Here is a 10,298-nt window from a genome sequence, read left to right as displayed (position 1 = left end):
CTTTGGTCGGACGTTCACACCTTCTTGCAGCCGAACACCTCCGCTTCCGCTTATGATGGTATATATTCGGGCATTCGAACCTTTTCTTACCCGCTTTTTACCAACTATGGTCGGACATTCGCACCATCTTACAGCGGAACACCTCCGCTCCCTCTTTTGATGGTGTATTTTCGGGCATTCGCACCTTTTCTTGCCCGCTTTTTACAAACTATGGTTGGACATTCAAACCTTCTTGTAGCCAAACACATCCACTCCTGCTTTTGTTGATGTATGGTTGGGCATTCGAACCTACTTGTTGCCCGCTTTTCATTAATTATGGGTGGACATTCAGACCTACTTGCAGCCGAACACCTCGGCTTCCGCTTTTGATGGTGTATATTTTTGCATTCGAACCTTTTCTTACCCGCTTTTTACAAACCATGGTCGGACTTTCACACCTTCTTTTAGCCGAACAACTCCGATCCCGCTATTGATTGTGTAGAGTCGGGTATTTTAACCTTTTCTTACCCGCTTTTTACAAACTATGCTCGGACATTCACACCTTCTTGCAGCGAAACACCTCCGCTCCCTCTTTTGATTGTGTATGTTCGGGCATTCAAACCTTTTCTTACCCGCCTTTTACAAACTATGGTCGGACATTCAAACCTTCTTGTGGCCGAACACATCCACTTCTGCTTTTGATGATGTATAGTTGGGCATTCACACCTCTTCTTACCCATTTTTCAGTAATTATTGGTGGACATTCAGACCTTCTTGCAGCTGAACACCTCTGCTCCCGCTTTTGATGGTGTATAGTCGGGCTTTCGAGGCTTTTCTTCAACGGTGTTTACAAATTATGGTTGGAAATTCAGACCTTGCAGCCGAACACCTCCGCTCCCTCTTTTGATCATACATTGTCGGACATTCGCACCTTGTCTTACCCGCGTTTTACAAACCATGGTCGGACATTCACAGCTTCCTCTCCACCATACTTGTATGGTGGGATATTCACACCCACTTGCATCCGAAGACCTCCGCCCCCACTTTTGTTGATATTTAGTCGGTCATTCACACCTTACCCGTTTTCTTGCAGCCAAACACCTCTGATCTCGCTTTTGATGATGTAAGATTGGGCATTCAGACCTTGCTTTTCCTGCTTTTCACCAACTATAGACGGACATTCACACCTTCTTGCAGCCGAACACTTCCGCTCCACCTTTTAGGTTTCTATCACACCTTTTTTTTCACCGCATTTTATAGATTATGGTTGGAAATTCTCAACCACTCATCCGAAGACCTCTCCTCCCGCTTTTGTTAATATATTTGAACTTTAGTCAGACATTCACACCTACTTGCAGCCGAACACCACCTCTCTAGCTTTTGATGATGTATGGTCCGGAATTCTTACCGTTTCTAACACATTTTTCAGCAATTATGGTAGGACATTCACACCTTCTTGCAGCTGAACACCTCCTCTCCCACTTATGATCATGTGCAGATTGATTTTCGAAAATTTTCTTTCATGTTTTCTAGCAATTAATGATGGACATTTAGACCTTCTTGCAGCTGAACACCTCCGCTCCCGCTTTTGATCATACATTGTCAGGCATTCGAACCTTGTCTTACAAACTTTAGTCAAACATTCACACCTTTTTGCAGCCGAACACAGTTTTTTTCAGCCGAACTTGGGCATTCGAACCTTTTCATACCCACTTTTTACCAACTATGGTCGGACATTCAAACCTTCTTGTAGCCGAACACATCCAGTCCTGCTTTTGATGATGTATGTTCAGGCATTCGAACCTTTTCTTACCAGCTTTTTAGAAACTATGCTCGGACATTCAAACCTTCTTGTAGCCGAACACATCCACTCCTGCTTTTGATGATGTATGGTATGGCATTCGAACCTACTTGTTGCCCGCTTTTCATTAATTATGGGTGGACATTCACACCTTGTCGCAGCCAAACACCTCCGCTCCCTGTTTTGATCATGTATGGTTGGACATTCGCACCTTTTCTCACCCGCTTTTTGCAAACTATGGTCGGCCATTCACAGCTTCCTCTCCACCATACTTCTATGGTGGGATATTCACACCCACTTGCATCCGAAGACCTCCGCCCCCCCTTTTGTTGATATTTAGTCGGTCATTCGCACCTTACCCACTTTTGGCAAACTATGGCCTTCTTGCAGCCAAAAACCTCTGATCTCGCTTTTGATGATGTAAGGTTGGGCATTCAGACCTTGCTTCACCTGCTTTTCACCAAATATAGTCGGACATTCACACCTTCTTGCAGCCGAACACTTCCGCTCCACCTTTTAGTTTTCTATGGGGCATTCACACCTTTTTTTTCACCGCATTTTATAAAAACACCACAGGAACACCGTATTGAGGTTTTGTTCTGACCGCTCATTCGGTGTCGCGTTTCTTTCAAGCAATTCGCCTGGTTAGCCCGCACTCGGCTCGCTCCCAGAGCCGTGTTAAAGTCTACTTCGCATTCACTCTCTTTTCTCAGCAGACTAAAAGAAAGTTTCATCTTGGGCTCCCTGAAACCTCCATCCTGCACCGCTGTTTGCTTTTTCACAAGAGCAGAGGAGAGCGCACCGTTCCCAGGGGCACTACAGTACCGGGTCGATGCTTGGAGTGAACGGAGCAAGCTCCTTTTTCAACTCCTATTGATACAAATCCATTTAATATGTAGTCCTCGCATAGAGGACACATCAGACATTAAACTGATAAGAACAGATACTACACTTGATCTTAGCCAAAAGGCCGAGAAGCGATAACTGTCCACTGGTTCACGTCCGAGGGCCCTTCCTGGCACAATGCGCACTTGTAGCGGTGTTCTTTTTATGGCCATAGTGTCACTTTGCACCTCGGCCCACCCGCTGCACTGAGCACTCTTCAGCCCTTTTAAATGGTATAACTTTACACTACCGCACGCTCCAGCGAGCACCATTCAAGCAACAACTTTGCACTCCAGCTTCGAACATTGGCACAGTCGCAACAAGTAAGGCGACTCTACTCAGAGAAGTCACTCTGCACAGTAACAAGATTTCTTTTGCACAGACAGAAAGGGCTTCATCCGCAAAGGTAAAGCCTGCCAAAAATAGAAACAACTCATTAGTGCTGCTCAACGTTGTACTTTGCAGTAAAAGAAAGAGCAAATCTAAAGATTCAGGAATCCGAGAATAAGCTTACTTCCATGAGTTCTTCACGATTTCGGATTTTGCTATAAAATGAATTCCTTCACTCAAACTAAATTAAAACTGCTAAACCGCTAATCTGTTACATGCAAGGCAGATGTCAAATTCACCGAAATAGGATCTAAGGGTATTTGGCCAATCGAGCTGTAGCAGCTTCGGTAAAAGAGTATAAGTTGAAGAGTTTGTGAATAAAGGTGTGCACACACATAGTGAGTTGTAGGAAAATAGGCAGGGAGCAATGCCGGCTGGGGTATAGGTTCTTGTATGTTGTCTGACTGTTTGATTTGAATGTGTTGTGTAAGTGTCCTGTTGAATGTTACATGTTTGGGCTTTGACACGCTTCACTGTGGTTGTTAACTGTGTGGTGTGTCCTGAAATGTTATATGTTTGGGCTGTGTGACATGCTTAATGCTTTTCAGTAGCAACCCACTTATTCATATATAGCAACTGACAACATAAGAAGTCCGGACATACTTTGATAGTAGTTGTAGAAGTATCCTTATTGATAATAGATAAACTAATTCATAGTGATAGAACAGTAGATGAACAGGTGCCTGCACATGTCTCATGAAAATAAAATGGGTGTATGATTGCTGACGGCAGAGCAATACTGCCAAACTTATGAGTTCTTGTGGCAAACTTGATTCAGTGTCTTGACGTGTATACGCTGTTTCGCTGACTTGTCACAAGAAACAAAGTGTGTTTGATAAGATCCGACCATTTTATTACGGGAGGATCAGTATATATGGATTCTGATGTGACTGATAAACTCATTCGTATCTTAAGCATAATCTAATACGTGAGACAACGCCCTGGCACACAATCAAAAAAAAAAAAAGAGAGAGCGGTTTTGTGTCCCCACAGTCCATAATGTAGAAAAGAGAGAAAAAAGCCTTTCTGATTTGTTGTGTGTGCTCACAGTGCAGAGTGTAGAGAAAAGAGAGAAAAGAAAGCCGTTTTGGTGTCACGGGTGTTGTGACTTACACACACACATTTCTGAATTGAGAAAGGAAATTATTTTAGAGGAAGCACTAGAGTTTAGATCCCACATTTGTTGATAGGCATTCATTTAATTTTTCTCTTAATCAGTTTTAAAGTGAATACTAACTGAGAAATGAAAAAGGTGAAGAGTTTAGAAGCTTGGTTCAAGAGCAAAACTTGGTTTATGATCAGCTGAGTCTCTAAACAGAACAGCAAAGGGCTTCATCGAACATTTAAAAAAGATTCAGATTGTTAGAATATCCAGAATTTATAGGAATGGTGGTGATTACTCTTATTTTCTACAATGGAAATAACTGCACCATGTCTGTTTTATGAATTTAAGGGGCTAAAAAGTTTTGTTCTCGTTTTTCTATGATTAACCGAATGTATGTGAGAGTCCAAACAGACAGAAGGGTTACGGCCGAGCGCTGGACCTTCCAAAAAAGATGAGACAGGCTGGACCCGTGCCATACTAGTTAAGGCCTGCCTGTGGATTACAGGTTCTTTAAACTCTCACACACACAAACTCACACACGTTCGCACACATACACCCATACACACACACATTCTTGAACTTGCTGCAAGATTAAACCTTTGCATTAACTGACTCCAGCAACTCTGAGTCTCATTGAGAGACTTTTCTCAACAATTGGGTCCTCAAACCAGATCTCAACGTTTTTTCCGCTGTCCAGGGTCGGAGCTGAAACCGTGCACGGGGGAGTCCAGTACTCCTAATGAAAGACCCCCTGCTGAATTGCGGTAATTAGGGGCCAGTGTCCACTGAAAGGGGAAAAAGGGACGAGATCGTACTTTTGAATCAATGGCCAGAAGCCATTGGCAGTGCAGGCATCAACAATAATGGTGTTATTTCACCCATTAACACTTAAGGTACCTCATGCAGTGGCTGTGATATGGTTACTTAACAAAATATCTTTACCAGACATCTCTCCTACATAACAGTTCTTCTTTCACAGCCACACCTTGTTGTCGAGAGATGTGCTACACTTAATCCATCCACACTGCTACCTACCCCACAGATGGAAAGCCTCATGATTGCATGTCAGAAATAACCATCAGTGTTTTACCCAGGCCAGACTTAACTGATATACATTATGAAAATGCAGAAATAACTATATTTATTCAACAGATCAAAGAAAAAAACCCTGATGGCACAAATGCTACAGGATTTGCAGTAGTAACAGAAACTGAAGTTTTCTTAAAACAACCACTACCAAAAAATTACTCTGTTCAAGCAGTCGAATTGGTAGCTTTAACTGAAGCTTGTAAATTAAATAACAAAAAGGTTGTTAACGTTTACACTGACAGTCAGTATGCCTTCTCAACTGTACATGTGTTAACACAGCATTGGAAAAACAGGTATGTTGACATCCACAGCTAAATGTATAAACTACAAATATTTTAGCATTATTAGATGTTATTCAATTGCCATCTACAATAGACTCGTATGAATGACCGGAAGGAAAACCATACTGCCAAAGAATTTGTTTAAATATGCTGCAGTATTGAGCCACGGACCATGTCATGTCTCAACAGGAGGGATGGAAGCAATAATGAACCAGGTTTTTACAGCATATGGTTTTACTAATTATTAAAAACATTTTTTTAGAATAAATAAATGAATAAAGTTTTGTCTAGCAGGTCAAATATGTGCAAAATACATTCCACAGGGCAATCTAAGACCAAAACGAAGATAATTCCCTAAGCCAGTGTATCTTTTTCAACATATTTGTTTGGATTTCATTATTTCATTATTTTGTAGATTTCATTGAACTAAATTAATGTTAAGGGAAACGATTCTGCTCAGTGACAACAGAGGTTTTTACCAAATGGTCTGAAATATTTCCATGTGCACAAGCAGATGCACTCTCAGTAGCAAAATCACGCGTAAAATAACTCATTTCTAGATTTGAAATTCCTGAAAAGATCTTCAGTGATAATTTGACACACTTTGTAAACAATGTCATCTCACTGATGGCAAAGAACTTAAAATAGACCTTAGAAACCACTGTGATATAGAAGGTTTCGCTAACACATTGGAATTGTTTTACTATTTACATATACATGTGCAGTGAAGAATTGCTTGCTGCTGATAAATGCAAAGAAGAACAGCTTACACATAAATGCTCACATATAGGCTGCTGAATGCAATGAAGACCTGCTTATCCAGTAAAGTTCAATGTCAATGTGTAATATTCAATTAGGATTTGCAAAACAGTGAAGTTAAACAATGAATGGGTCCATAGTCGGTATGAGAAGACTACAGGAATATTTACCTGGGTGTACGTTCAAACAGAGATGAGAAAATTGCGATAAATTATTGTTTGTTTGTTTGTTAGTATGTATATGAATGTTATGTGTATAAACTGTGTTGAGTTGTAGTTACTCAGTAGTGTCTCAGTGAAACAACCGACGGGGGAAGCCTTGCGGTGACAACAAAAGCAGTGTTTTACTGATCAGTCAAGTTGCTCCAGTGTACTCCATACAAACTGGTTGGCTACTGAAGGGATAGAAAATGGGGAATACTTGTTTTAAAGCAAACAAGGAATTAGATGGGAAAAATACATGTTTTAACGGGACCCAGACAATATTAAATACTCAGACAGATGGGAGAAGAAGTGTAGTTTTGTAGGAAATCACAAAATTATTACATAAAATGAGTGAAATCAATTGAAGAATGCCTTTCTGAAGAGCTGTTTACCACAGATGAGCAGCTTTGCGACCAAGCACATTGTAGATCGCTTTACTGCCAAAATGATCTAGTTTAATGGATTGGTTTAGACATTTATAACAGCATTTTAAGAACAAAGAGAGAAACAAAAAGGGACAACGCTTCATGGTGGAAGGTGATGTATAAATAACTGTGTATATGATGAAGGAGAGACCATTTGAGCAGCACAGCCATTTCGCAGCACAGGGACAGCAGTCCAAGTTAAAGGATCTCCCATGTGGTATCACCTGTCACACTGTGTCAAGGCATCAAAAGAAGAAAAAATCACCAAACTCAAGGACAAAGAGACGAAGACTCCGGTGAACGAAGAGAGAGGACTTACAAACCAGAAATACAAAAGGATGCTCGATATCAAGATCCAGAAGAAGAGGCTAACAATGCCACGAACACTTACGATGCTGGGAATGATGCCAGCAATGAACAGAGAAGAAGATTCAGTGTCATCAATCTGCAACACGTGCCTCTAATGAGGGGTTGAATATAGAATCCTCAACGATTACAACGTCTCTGGGAACTGTGACAACAACAAGGTTTAAACCATTTTGATATATATTGTAACCTATTGGCTAAGGAATAGTGCTGAAAATGAGGTAAATCTAATCCACCACTGTCCTTGGTCTTCTGTAGGGTTTTTAAACTAATACGTGGTGGTTTGTTTTTCCACAGAAATTTGGAGATGCATGAATCTAGTGACTTAAACCAAGTAGCAGATGGTTTTATGGGGATCATTGAGAACAAATAGTTAACTTTTGGTAGTATCATCATTTTAATGGTTGTAACTCTCCCCATAAGTGATATAGGTAAGGACTTCCAACGAGAGAGATCGTCCTCTACTCTCTTTACTAATTGCACATAATCCATCTGTACTTATCAGTTTAATATGTGATATGTCTATGCAAGGACTACATATTAAATGGATTTTTATCAATAGGAGTTGAAAAAGGAGCTTGCTCCGTTCACTCCAAGCATCGACCCGGTACTGCAGTGCCGCTGGGAACGGTGCGCTCTCCTCTGCTCTTGTGAAAAAGCTAACAGCGGTGCAGGATGGAAGTTTCTTTTAGTCTGCTGAGAAAAGAGAGTGAATGCGAAGTAGACTTTAACACGGCTCTGGGAGCGAGCCGAGTGCGGGCTAACCAGGAGAAATGCTTGAAAGAAACGCGACACCGAATGAGCGGTCAGAACAAAGCCTCAATACGGTGTTCCTGTGGTGTTTTTATAAAATGCGGTGAAAATAAAGGTGTGAATGCCCCATAGAAAACTAAAAGGTGGAGCGGAAGTGTTCGGCTGCAAGAAGGTGTGAATGTCCGACTATATTTGGTGAAAAGCAGGTGAAGCAAGGTCTGAATGCCCAACCTTACATCATCAAAAGCGAGATCAGAGGTTTTTGGCTGCAAGAAGGCCATAGTTTGCCAAAAGCGGGTAAGGTGCGAATGACCGACTAAATATCAACAAAAGTGGGGGCGGAGGTCTTCGGATGCAAGTGGGTGTGAATATCCCACCATACAAGTATGGTGGAGAGGAAGCTGTGAATGGCCGACCATAGTTTGCAAAAAGCGGGTGAGAAAAGGTGCGAATGTCCAACCATACATGATCGAAACAGGGTGTTTGGCTGCGACAAGGTGTGAATGTCCACCCATAATTAATGAAAAGCGGGCAACAAGTAGGTTCGAATGCCATACCATACATCATCAAAAGCAGGAGTGGATGTGTTCGGCTACAAGAAGGTTTGAATGTCCGAGCATACACCATCAAAAGAGGGAGCGGAGGTGTTCCGCTGTAAGACGGTGTGAATGTCCGACCATAGTTGGTAAAAAGTGGGTATGAAAAGGTGTGAATGCCCAAATTCGGCTGCAAAAAACTGTGTTCGGCTGCAAAAAGGTGTGAATGTTCGACTAAAGTTTGTAAAAAGCGGGTAAGACAAGGTGCGAATGCCTGACAATGTATGATCAAAAGCGGGAGCGGAGGGGTTCAGCTGCAAGAAGGTCTAAATGTCCATAATTAATTGCTAGAAAACATGAAAGAAAATTTTCGAAAATCAATCCGCACATGATCATAAGTGGGAGAGGAGGTGTTCAGCTGCAAGAAGGTGTGAATATCCTACCATAATTGCTGAAAAATGTGTTAGAAACGGTAAGAATCCCGGACCATACCTCATCAAAAGCTAGAGAGGTGGTGTTCGGCTACAAGTAGGTGTGAATGTCTGACTAAAGTTCAAATATATTAACAAAAGCGGGAGGAGAGGTCTTCGGATGAGTGGTTGAGAATTTCCAACCATAATCTATAAAATGCGGTGAAAAAAAAGGTGTGATAGAAACCTAAAAGGTGGAGCGGAAGTGTTCGGCTGCAAGAAGGTGTGAATGTCCATCTATAGTTGGTGAAAAGCAGGAAAAGCAAGGTCTGAATGCCCAATCTTACATCATCAAAAGCGAGATCAGAGGTGTTTGGCGGCAAGAAAACAGGTAAGGTGTGAATGACCGACTAAATATCAACAAAAGTGGGGGCGGAGATCTTCGGATGCAAGTGGGTGTGAATATCCCACCATACAAGTATGGTGGAGAGGAAGCTGTGAATGGCCGACCATAGTTTGCAAAAAGCGGGTGAGAAAAGGTGCGAATGTCCAACCATACATGATCAAAAGAGGGAGCGGAGGTGTTTGGCTGTGACAAGGTGTGAATGTCCACCCATAATTAATGAAAAGCGGGCAACAAGTAGGTTCGAATGCCCAACCATACATCAACAAAAGCAGGAGTGGATGTGTTTGGATACAAGAAGGTTTGAATGTCCGAGCATAGTTTGTAAAAAGCGGGTAAGAAAAGGTGCGAATGCCCGACAAAGTATGATCAAAAGAGGGAGTGGAGGTTTTCGGCTACAAGGTTTGAATGTACGACCATAGTTTGTAAAAAGCGGGTAAGTAAAGGTGCAAATGCCCGAACATACACCATCAAAAGAGGGAGCGGAGGTGTTTCACTGCAAGAAGGTGTGAATGTCCGAGCATAGTTTGTAAAAAGTGGGTAAGAAAAGGTTCGAATGCCAGAACATACACCATCAAAAGAGGGAGCGGAGGTGTTCCGCTGTAAGAAGGTGTGAATGTCCGACCATAGTTGGTAAAAAGCGGGTAAGAAAAGGCTAAAATACCCAACTCTACACAATCAATAGCGGGAGCGGAGTTGTTCGGCTAAAAGAAGGTATGAAAGTCCGACCATGGTTTGTAAAAAGCGGGTAAGAAAAGGTTCGATTGCCAAAATATACACCATCAAAAGCGGAAGCCGAGGTGTTCGGCTGCAAGTAGGTGTGAATGTCAGATCATAATTTGTAAAAAGCTGATGAGAAAGGTGTGAATGACCAACAATAATTGCTGAAAAATGTGTTAGAAAAGGTAAGAAT

At 41.8% G+C, this 10,298-nt stretch overlaps 1 non-coding gene and 1 pseudogene across 1 annotated transcript; one reads left to right on the top strand and one right to left on the bottom strand.

Moving 5' to 3' along the window:
* Positions 1-2,571: 2,571 nt before the first annotated feature.
* On the bottom strand, positions 2,572-2,762 carry LOC140287442 (U2 spliceosomal RNA). Its single transcript, XR_011911609.1, has one exon. It is a non-coding gene; the product is annotated as a U2 spliceosomal RNA (small nuclear RNA).
* Positions 2,763-7,747: 4,985 nt separating this feature from the next.
* LOC140287434 (U2 spliceosomal RNA) lies at positions 7,748-7,924 on the top strand (annotated as a pseudogene).
* The last annotated feature ends 2,374 nt before the right edge of the window (positions 7,925-10,298 follow it).

The sequence above is a fragment of the Leuresthes tenuis genome, unplaced genomic scaffold (genome assembly GCF_036924035.1).
Source record: "Leuresthes tenuis unplaced genomic scaffold, fLeuTen1.0.hap1 SCAF_134, whole genome shotgun sequence".
Taxonomy (NCBI): domain Eukaryota; kingdom Metazoa; phylum Chordata; class Actinopteri; order Atheriniformes; family Atherinopsidae; genus Leuresthes; species Leuresthes tenuis.
The sequence above is the reverse complement of the archived record's forward strand: the minus strand, read 5'-3'. Positions and strand labels throughout refer to the sequence as shown.